Genomic DNA, 11,488 nt, shown 5'->3' with positions numbered 1-11,488 from the left:
CCCCTCCGCCTGACTTTCCCGTGACCTACCTCGCAGCTCAAACTATACAACCTTCTTTCCCCCTCAACATCCCCCGGATATACTCGCTAACCAATCAGCTTGCTCAATTTCCCTTCCATCTTTCCTTCTCGCCTTTTACCTGGGGTCCTACCCCTATATAAACCGTGCCTGCCAGGCGAGAGATTGCCCTGAGGAAAGCAAGTTCTCTTTGCTGAAACGTAGGCCACACTCGTGCTTTTACCTTGTTCGAAGTTTCTCTTCTCTTCTATATATATATATATATATATATATATATATATATATATATAGATATATATATATATATATAGATTTCGATGAGTTTTGCAACGGGCCAGAAGAAACGGTCAGGTAAAAGATAAGAACAACTTTGCGGTTAACTTGTTTATTATAAATTAGTCCGACAGTTTCGGAAGTGGAACTATACACATATACAAATAAGGGTTGGTAGTCAAGGAAACCTCGGAAAGCAGAGGGGAGAATGTGGTAGCTCATTGAAACAGATAAAGGATTTGGAAAGATAGAAAGAAAGTGGAGAAAAAATGCCGGCCGCGTGGGATCCGAACCCACGACCTCCAGAATTTCGGTCTGGTGCGATGACCACTACGCTACCGGCGGGGCTATTTTCCCCTCCACTTTCTGGGGTATTTATGTCAATGTATTTTCTTCCTGTGCTTGGCGGTGGTAGCCAGCGCCACTCCGACTTCTCGGGGTGAATGGGACCCTCTTTTTAATTGCCGGGCCGTGACTCGAGTGTCTACGACATGTCGAGAGTGGTCGACCAGCGTTGAACCCTCTTAGGCTCCCTATGGCACCAAGACTGCCAGAACAGAGGCCCTCGCTATGCATGTACCGAATCAGAATAGAAAATGAGGGGCTCGTAGAAATAACACAGAAATAAGGGTTGGCAGTCAAGAAAACCTCGGAAAGCAAAGGGGAGGATGTGATAGGTTATTGAAACCGATAAAGGATTTGGAAATATAGAAAGTGCATAAAAAATGCCCGCTGGGTGGGATCCGAACCCCCGACCTCCGGAATACCGGTCTGGTGCGATGACCACTACGCTACTGGCGAGGCTATTTTCCCCTCCACTTTCTGGGGTATTTATGACACTGTATTTTCTTCCTCTGCTTGGCGGTGGTAGCCAGCGCCACTCCAAATATATATATATATATAATATATACATATATAAATCTAGAGAAAGATAAACTCACAAAGCGCGCAGAAATAGTATAAGTAAAGAGTCGGATACACAGCAAGAACAATAACAAACAATGTTTACTTACGTAGCGGCAACGGGACTTGCCTTCATCAGAGTAAAGTTACATGATATATATATATATATATATATATATACATCTATACCTATAAAAAGAAGTGCCCGACTGACTGACTGAATGACTCATCAACGCCCAGACAAAACTGTTAGATCTAGAGACTTGAAATTTCGCGAGTTTATTTGCGTCATTGAGTAGGTGCTCACTAATCCGGGTTTTTCAGAAATTGCACTCCTAACCGCGGAAAAGGGTGAACCGCGAATTTGTGATTTTCTCGGTCACCCATTCACATAGCGAAGCGCTTTTTGCCGATATATGTAGCCCTTAAGAATATCTAAAAAGCAGATTTTGGATTTCGCCCTAACCTACACTAGCCAACTGATTCCGCATTACGGAAATAAAGTGGTGTTCCTAAAGATTCTCAAATAAATCTTTCAACGAATCAGTTATCCAACTGATTTTTGCTAACATATGTTACTCATACAAATGCACAGAACCATTTTTAAGGATTTCGCCCTGCGACGCCGCTAAAAGGGCCAAATTGTTTTTTACAAATGACACGGCTGACGAGCCGAAAAGTCCTAACAGGTTATGTTCACGTCTAGCCAAACTGCTCTTTCAAACGGCTACGGATTATAAGGGCACATTTCTGAAAATTTAAAAAATTCCACCGCGGGGAGAGTAAAAGCGGTAAAAAAGTTTTTTAGACATTAAGTGTTTTACCGCCCGCCATTTGAGATATCGAACTGGTTTTTGTTGAGATAGGCAACTTACTCAGGTACGTAAACACTGTTCTACAACATTTTTCAATGACACCCTACCAATAGAGGCAAGCAGGATTTCGGGAAAACACCCTGTTTTTACACATTCTTAAATAACCACACGACCAGTTGATATCTCCCATTCGTTTTTTCTTGAAAATGCTGCCCATTTAATTGCCCGAAACCGAATTTCAGGATTTGGTCCTAACATGCGTATAAGAAGGCCAGCGAGATTTCTAAATCTGCATCCCTTTGGACCTAAAATTCAGTTGAGTTTTCCCGCGTTCGCTTTGCGGTCGCCATCTGTTGACAACTTCGGCAACTACCCGTGTCCCGTAGGTGCCGGTGTCATATATCATAAATGTAAAAGAGAAGATGTACCAGTAAAAAGCGCAAAGGTTAGACCTCGGAATCTCTTGGCACATCCTGCAACCCCGCGCCTCCCGCAGGGAGCCCATGTTACTTATGATAAAACTGTACCGATGAGCATCGTTCATATCTTCTGACATAGCACTTCCTTCGAGGAAGAATACCCTCACGCAACCGGCCTCCATCGTGTGTTCCAGCGCCATCTCCTGCCGAATTCAGGATGGGTTTACAACCTGGCACTCTTCCTGGCACCCACCCATGAGCTGTGGAAGAACCTGGTGACTAACAGCGATCTGGAAGTCCAGACAATACTTCCTCCAGAGCGATGGCTGCCCGCTCATCACATGGAGTTCTGAAATTTGGAACCACTCCAACTTCGCCGGCTCAATAAAACTTTTTTCACTCACTCACTCAGTCACTCGAGCGCGCCATCTTGGTGCAATTTGTTTAGCGAGAGTTGGAGTAAAACACGAGTGCCAGTCGTTTCATATTACCACGATGCGCCTGCAGTTGGAGCCCATGTACTGACACAGGCAGACGCTCCCGAGTGTACCACTTCCCAGTGAAGTAGCCTAATATGACGACTAACAAATAAACAAACTTGTGTTATACCCATTTCTGTCGTTAATATAATGTCTGTCCTTAATAAATATATATGTATATATATATATATATATATATATATATATATATATATATATATATATATATATATATATATATATATATATATATATATATATATATATATATATATATATATATATATATATATATATATATGAGAGAGAGAGAATGGTTTAATGATACTGACGAGGTTTGTCCAGCAAAGGGCCTGACATGCTACGTCAGGTGAAAAATGAAACGATTGAGAAAAAAAAAAAAGGAAAAATCAGATAAAGAAAAAGTATGGTGACAATTGGAGTCGCAAGCAAGTTCAGGAGTTTGGTAATAAAAGAAAAATGTTGAAGTATACTCGAGGAAATGTTCGCTTCAAGATGACAGAGTTCTGAGTTCACGGAGTGGTCTCACGGGAACGCGGCACATTCAGCGTTACCATCGCAGCCATGATGAAGAGATACACACGCGAAATGTTCACTTTGACATACCACAGAGGTTAAGAGTTTTAAGATGAGGAACGTGGTTCTATATCACACGTATCGCCGATGTTCACTACTGTTAAAGAGTGTTGACGAGACCTGAACTACGGAGGAAGCTGAGAAAGGCTTTCGTCACACGTGTGGCCACTTTAGCAGATGACCAGGGGCCAAGCACATCATGCAGCGTAAGACGTGATGTGGGTAGTTTGCCCAGAGTCACTGTCAAGGAGAGTGGCGTCTTATGTTGGGCGGCAGGTACAGCTTTCCATATGGGCTGCTCCATTACGCCGCTACGCACCACTCTACTCCCTTGACCCAGAATGTACTTTCCAGTTACCGCCTGGTCTCAACAAGCACGACGCAGCTGTAATACACCGCATACGTTTGAATGTCGCCTACACACGCCTTTTCCGTTTTAAGCTTCAGCAGACCAGCTCACCCTTGTGCGAAGACTGCCACTGCCCAGAAGACGTCCACCATGTCATCTGTGTGTGTAGACGATATATATATATATATATATATATATATATATATATATATATATATATTTATATATATTTATATATATGTGTATATATATATATGCAGTTCCAGCTGGAATACCTATAGCAATTCGAGTTCAGTTTCCGATTTGGGTTGAGTGGTCGTGTTTGTCCCTCCTCCATGGTAGTACGGAATAGCACACTGCCCACCACGATGGGAGAGGGTGCACCGCACACGAGAACACTGAGACTGTAAGTCACAGTACAGCATATATGCTTCCCTGCTAATGGGCTCCATAACTTAAGAGTAACTGTTGTCTCCAACGTATCCCAAACAGTCAATAAACACGCTCTTCCTTTCGGAATTCACATGGGTTACGAGTGTTGCTTTTGGTACACCAAGCAGTGGATGTCGACGACGTCGTCGTGGGTGACGTTAGGGAGTCTTCAGAGGCACTCGATCTACGAGAATTTCACCCTGCACTCTCACGTGGTGCTGACTAGATATTGGCACTCGCATTACCCGAACGTCAATACAGCGGACGCGGCCAAGTTATTTCATTGAATTTTCTTTGCGCTTTTAACGTACACTGGAAACGCTTCGTTTTAAGACGCTATGTCACTGATGAGTTAAATATAGCCTGAATATTAAGACATAAAAGTATACGGTTACTCCTACTGCGTTTATTCCTACGCCGACACTTGTGTTGGTCACCATCTCGATCTCTAAAGAACTCACTGTTCATTTACCACTATCAAAAAAAAGAAAAAATCGTCAAGGGTACTAAACCACTTCTTATGAATTCTTAATGCGTAAGCAGTAATGGCGAACTTAAACGCCACCGAATACTACTTTGAGTCCGCATTTTGTGGCCATCACAAACCACTGACAAAGTGATAATTGACCTTCAGCTCTGACGTCAGTGGTCATAGTCACTGGCCAAACCTGTGAGAGGCTATGTGGGTGGCTTCCTTGGTGTCACAGCAAAGCGGGCCTACATTCAGTAGTTACGTATTCAGCCTTCGCCTTACCGTTAAGCCTAGCGATGGGCCAAGAAACATCAAACTCACTACACGTCGAGCTGGGCATAAAGAATAAAGTATAAATGGCCAAGTTTGTTATGTCGAAGGCCACAACGCATTACCTAGCTCCTCCTTGGAATTGAACACAGGCCACAATGCGTTAGCTAGGTTCCCCGTGAAGCCACAGTGGCATCTGGGATGCAGGCTAGAATTGCATCGCAGGTGGCTTTGGTTCAATTCCCATCCAGTTGCAGATATTTCAGGTTATTTCTTCAACTAAAATTTACTGACTTTTGTCTTTGCGCAGTTGACCTTTTACAAGCTGTTTTGCTGCTACATATGTGTGACGGTGGCTTCACTACTTAGTCGGTCAATATTGCTTTTGTCTTGAAATCAAGAACACGAAGAATGAACAAGCAGCGGAACAATGTCGTTGTTTTTACTGCCTCTACTTGAATCACGCTGGCTGCTCGCAACCTTCTCATAGTACTTATACGGACAAGAAATCGGCTTTCTTGTCCGCAGTGAGTCTAAAGGCTACAGGCAACACTGTGACCATTTTTATGGGGTTAATCAGCGTGAGACGTGAGGCGTTGCTGAAGTTTTGCGCTGCGACATGTGTTTGGATAGAAGTCATCGCTACACCAAGCAGTCGCACATCATAAAGAAAAATGTTGGGGCCGCGACATTTTGCATGGTAAATTTCAAAACACCAAACAAACCAGATATGCAATGGCTCCCCACCAAAGTGGCGAGCCATTGCATATGGGAGGGATAGTCAGCATTTTTTTAACATAATTAATTTTACAAGCTCATGGCCTGGCATCGGGCCCGGGCGTATTCACAGCGACCTGGAAACTTGCGAATTCCAAGAAGCCTGAGATACATAAGTGGCATTATGGACCATGAGTACCTTACTCTATCGCTAGCAGTAGGGGTACCTTCAATATGTTTCAAACAATGCCTAAGCCGCTAAACCACTGCCCGGATCAGTGCATTCTATCAGCACAGAATATGAAAAACAAATGGACCACTCAATTACACGTCAGCGACTTCAATGTGAGAGCTGCGTGAACCACTGCATGCCTATTACTACACAGCCTTCTTTGTCGAATAAGTGCATAACGCTATGCGCACAACGACACCGCAGATGTGATTGCCCTGAGAATAAAGCGTCGTGCGTAGCCAACTTTAACCGACATAGTTTACCCGAGCCATTGCGTTACCAATATGTACAGACAGCAGAAAAATGCCCCACGTGTATAACGGGAGCACCGTGTGTCCCTTCTCACATTGGCTAGCAGCTTCTCGGACTCTTTTACCACAAAGAAAATTTCCACCGATTTCATGTGTAGACTTCGATCGGACGGAACAATTTCTAAAAAAAAAAAAATACTTACCCTCTTGCAGCAGCGACTATTTTAAATTAAGGAGGTGTGTTCGACGCACAAGTTCAAATTTTATATTTCCGTTGTTTGTCCCCGATGAAAACACACGATCCGTGCGGGGGAGAGGGGGACAGGCTGCAGTAGGTATTCTCACTCCTTCGCTTTACTGAACTCCCACTAGGTGGAGCAGCACGTCTGCTTCAATATTGGTCCCTTGTTGCTCTCAGTATGTGCAGGTGACCGCGTTAAGCACCTGTGGCACCCCATTTAAGCTCGACGTTCTTTCTCCAACAACGTTTCAGCCATAGGCTGTAGAAGGTAAAGCTGTTTTTTTTCGTCGTCCTTGTTTCGAGGCGAAGCCGCCGCCTGCTGTTGGCCTGATATTTATTATATTTTTTCAGCAACAAGCACCACATGCATTGCATCGCGTTTTGTAGTGCTGACACCGGAAATATCTTTCCGCCGTGGTGTTGAAACTAGCGGTGTGAGTCCTAAATTGTGTATAGGGACAGCAATGAGACATTTGTGAGCGTACTTTTCCTCACTTGCGCACAGCTGGAGTGGTACATCTAAAAAAGTCGCAATAATTTTGCAGCGTATTTGCACCGGCAAAACAGGAATGGCCGCGTACAGCACCACAGTACGTGGGCACCAATGAGCCCTAGAATAGGCGAAACAAGATGTGCTACAGGCTCAACCACAAAACCTTCACATTCTTTTTTAAACAGACACTGTTTTATCACGCTTCACATAATGACGCAAGCAACCCACTGTAGCGAAGCGAAAGCATGACAGAAGCTGGGTAAGAAAATCCAAAATATTGTAAAAATGTATGTCAGGCTTAAAATCTGTAAAATTTAAAACCACAATCTCCAACAAAACTTGCTGCGTTGCAGCCGGGCGGATAGCATGAACCATAGCGCTCGTGACGCGGCCTATTTACAAAGAAGGTGTAACCCATTTACTGTCTATCTTTGACAGCGGTTCCGGTGTCCAAATGCTTCCGATACGTCGATGACTTTTACTGTGCCGTGCGGTCAATAGGAGGATTGACGACACTTTTGGACGTACCTTGGAACTGTTCCACGCTCCTCACTGTGTCCTCTTGTTTACATTGGAACTTCCTGTCAACGACTGCTTGCAATTTGTGGATCTTAGCCCAAAAAAATGCGCGGAGCACAATTGCTGGTGTTATCGCACGCGGTCCGAACAGGGCTTACCTATTGATTCCGCCGATACAGAGGTTATCAAGCGTTGAATTGCGTATTGATGCATTTGAAAAGCGGTCACAAAATCTTGCCGCCATCGTATTTCGGAAATCCTGAGTCTTCACGCCCACCGGCTAAAGAAAAGTGGGTCCGTGACTCCACGTTAGCCTCAGTGGAGTAAAATATTTAGACAGAATAGCGGAAGAAAAAGGTGTCGGGCAAACATGGAACAGCGAAAGAAGGCAGCCTACCGGCCTTCTTAAGTATGTTCACTGCGTTTGCCACACATTAAAAAAGGTCGGTAAGAAAAAAAGGCGGGAAGCTCACACTAACGCAAAGAATTGAAGGTAATGAACCGGTACGCAATCTTCGTGATCATCACAGCGGCAGAAGTCCACTAGTGCAGCCCAATTGCTTCTTCTTCGCTACGACAGCGACCTCTACTCCATTGCAGCAGTAACGAAATTCGAGCTAGTTCGTATGGTTGCATTCTTCTCACAGCGCTACAACGGCGTGGACAAAGAATGAAAGGCAAACACAGGCGCTGGCTCTACCTATAATTTATCCAAAGCAAAACAACACTTATATACACATACATCGGGTCATGTGCAATTACTGTGTGCATCGATAAAAATATCTCCAAGATTTTCGTTCGCCCTTTCCCACTCACAACCCTGACACCAGCAAAGCAACTTCCTTATCGGAGAGGGATAAAGATGGGTGGTTTATGTAGTCCCGCCCGCCCATCCTCAATCGGTCAAGGTGAAAATCTCTTACATTAAACCTAAAACGGACATGGACGGAAAACCTCCTTGTAGTTACATGGCATGCGAAAAAGCTTTCAAAGTTTCTACATCACCTCTGCAATCTGAGAAGGTTAGGACTACGAGGATGAAAATGATTGTAATACCCTACGTTCATGTGCTTTCACATTGTACGAAGAAGATAGGCAGAAAGTATAATAGGAATGCCTTTTTTTTTCGCAAAACGTAAACGAAGCCGCGTTTGTCCCACGTTTTAGCGCATGTACAAGAAAAAGCAATCTGAAACCTCCGCACGTAAATGTGATATAATTCGTACTGCCTGATTTGTTGAATGTTATAAGAAAGGGGTAGTGTATCAGATACCCTTGAATTGTGATCGCGTGCACGTGGGGCAGCCGGAGTGGTGTGCAAATACCAGATTCAGAGAGCATATTTCATTATTCAGAAGTAGGCCGGATAGCCACTTGTCCGTTCATTGCTAAAAATACCACTGTACCCCGTCCTTCAATGACACAACGATACTGTACGAACACAGCAATCAAGCAACAACAGAAATGATGGGAGCTTTCCACATTAAGCGATTGGGAGGGGACTGAATAAGCCACCCATACTTATCCCTCTCTGATAAGGAAGTTGGTTTGCTAATGTCAGGGTTCTGAGTGGGAAAGGGCGAACGAAAAAGCTGACAGCTGTTTTTATCGATGCACGCAGACATTGCACTTGACCAGATGTATCTGTATACAAGCGTTGTTTTCCTTTGAATAATTTTAGTTGATAGTCAGCGCCTGCGTTTGTCTTTCTGTCTTTGTCCACGTCAATACACCGCTTTGAGAACAATGCTTTACTCTATATCTGTTGCTGTAACAGCGAAGAATAACCAAATCGGCTGCAATCGTGGACGACGCGGCGAAGGGGCGTTCTTCATGATGGTTGGGTTTTTATGGCGCAAGGCCGACTAAGGGCAAAGAGCACCAGAGAAAAGGTTATTTAATGAAGTGAAGTGGTTACCACAGAAAGGGTAGGTAAAAAACGTGTAAACCGAACATAGTAAAATCAATTAAAAATAATGGTGATGGCTGGTGTATAGGGCCAGATTTGAATATGCGTGGTATTAAATGAGGTTTAAAAAATTAACGTCTGACAAATACTCAAACACACGTTTCCCAGAAACAATGGCATCGTCACCTAGAAACAGCGATGGATGTAGTGGGATATGTTGTCTGTAGAGTTCTCTGAAGTGTTTGTGTCGTGTTGTGTGAAGTGCCTTGCATGTGATTAGTATGTGTACTACGGATAGCGCCTCTCCGCACCTGCTGCACAGAGGTCTGGGAGATGCAGTGAGAAGGTGCGAGTGCGTTGTATGAGTGTGCCCTATCCGTAATCTGGCCAAGGCGACTTCACTGTATCTATTGCGTGTGTCGGTGGTGTATGGTCCCAATTGTGGTTTTATTACGTGTAACTTGTTGTCTGTCTGTTCACTCCAGTGTGTTTGCCATGTTTTGCGAAGTTGTTGTCTGATGTGTGGTTTCACGTCGGTGTAGGGTAATGTGGTTATGTCTACTGCATTCGATAGTGTAGCAGCAGCGGCCATTCGATCCGCTGCTTCGTTCCCGACTATACCACAGTGGCCAGGGCCCCAGCAAAGGACTAGTTCAAAGTTGTGGACATACACAGACATAATACCCTTGACTATTATATTTACAACGTGATTTTGTGAAGACTTTGTTGACGACAACGCCCGCACAACACTGAGAGAATCTTTATATATCCCTTTCCTGCCCAGCAAAAAGATTTTAGAAAAAATGGCGACAAGTAATTAAATTTTGTGTATTTACCCCTTCCTAATGGTGCTTCGACGAGTGAAAATGGAAATCTCAGAGTATTTCGCACAGAAAACTAACCCACACATATGTGTGGGCGGGGCTTCTATTCGTATGATCTGCGCGTAGTAAGAATACCTTAAAAACGGCATCAGGCGCGGAAAAACTGCATTTTTACGTATTATTTATACGTTTTATATTGTTTTCAGCATTACTTCTATTATAGATAGCATTTTGTGAAAATACATAATAATGAAGTTTTAAGCAATGTAATTAATAATGATAATTAATATTATTATCACAACTAATTACGGAACTAGTTCAAAGTTAAACCGCAAGAAAACATTACCAACGAGCCAGCACGAAACCGCGAATAATTGAGACACCATTGAAGCAAGAAAAATTATTTATCGCTAGCGCTGCAGTGCACGAGCCCGCCACACTGTACCGCCAAGCAAAATTTTCGTTACGACGAAAGCCCAGCCCACACATGTGTGTGGGTGCATTTTTCAAGCGTGATGACGGAACGCATAGGAAGGGAACGGGTGTATTTTTTAGCCGATCGTGTTTTTTCAAGTCCTGCAAGTCGTGTCTTGCGCTTGTTATTCAGATAATACGAGAATAGCAAAAAGAAATATCAGTTTTCATCTTGAAGGCGGCTAGCGTGATCGCGCCGGCTTCGGCGCCGTTACTAATTCGCGGTTTCGCGCCCCCTGGTGGCGAAATGAGTGAACTACCGAAACCAATAAAGTCTCGGAAGCGTTCGCACGACTACCCAGGGCTGTGAAACCGAAACCGAAACAGGTGCCACTTTGTAAACGAATTTGTTTACCCACACGTTTGTGTGGGCTGGGCCGTAAAGGGATATAATGTATTGAGGGATGTGGCTTTGAAGGATATGATTAACAACCAGAAGTATACCATAAGCCTCTGCCGTAAAGATACTTGTATTACTGTTAAGAGTTCTAGTGACACTAAGGCCGGGCCCATGCGCCGCGCAGGACACCGAGGTGGAAGTTTTAGAGGCGTCCGTATAAAATTCAGAACATTGGTACTTCTGCTGCAAATACAAGAAGTGCTGCGGAATTGCACATGTGGGAGCTCGGTTTTTATCTTCATGTGTGAATGATGTGTCGCATGACTCAGGGCGGAGATGCCATGGTGCTATAAAATCTGTTACAGAACATTGGATGGTATCTAAAAAGGAGACAGCAAGCTCTGACGCTTCCTCTCTAACTCTGTAAGAGAAGGGCGCAGATAACGATGGTCGATTTAAAA

At 43.9% G+C, this 11,488-nt stretch overlaps 1 non-coding gene across 1 annotated transcript; it reads right to left on the bottom strand.

Moving 5' to 3' along the window:
- Positions 1 to 563: 563 nt before the first annotated feature.
- On the bottom strand, positions 564 to 636 carry Trnaf-gaa (transfer RNA phenylalanine (anticodon GAA)). Its single transcript has one exon. It is a non-coding gene; the product is annotated as a tRNA-Phe (tRNA).
- Positions 637 to 11,488: the final 10,852 nt, after the last annotated feature.

Source organism: Haemaphysalis longicornis, unplaced genomic scaffold (assembly GCF_048455015.1).
Source record: "Haemaphysalis longicornis isolate Haplotype H1 unplaced genomic scaffold, Haemaphysalis longicornis Haplotype H1 scaffold_3, whole genome shotgun sequence".
In the NCBI taxonomy this organism is placed as follows: domain Eukaryota; kingdom Metazoa; phylum Arthropoda; class Arachnida; order Ixodida; family Ixodidae; genus Haemaphysalis; species Haemaphysalis longicornis.
Note: the sequence above shows the minus strand (reverse complement) of the source record. Positions and strands in the feature narration are given on the sequence as shown.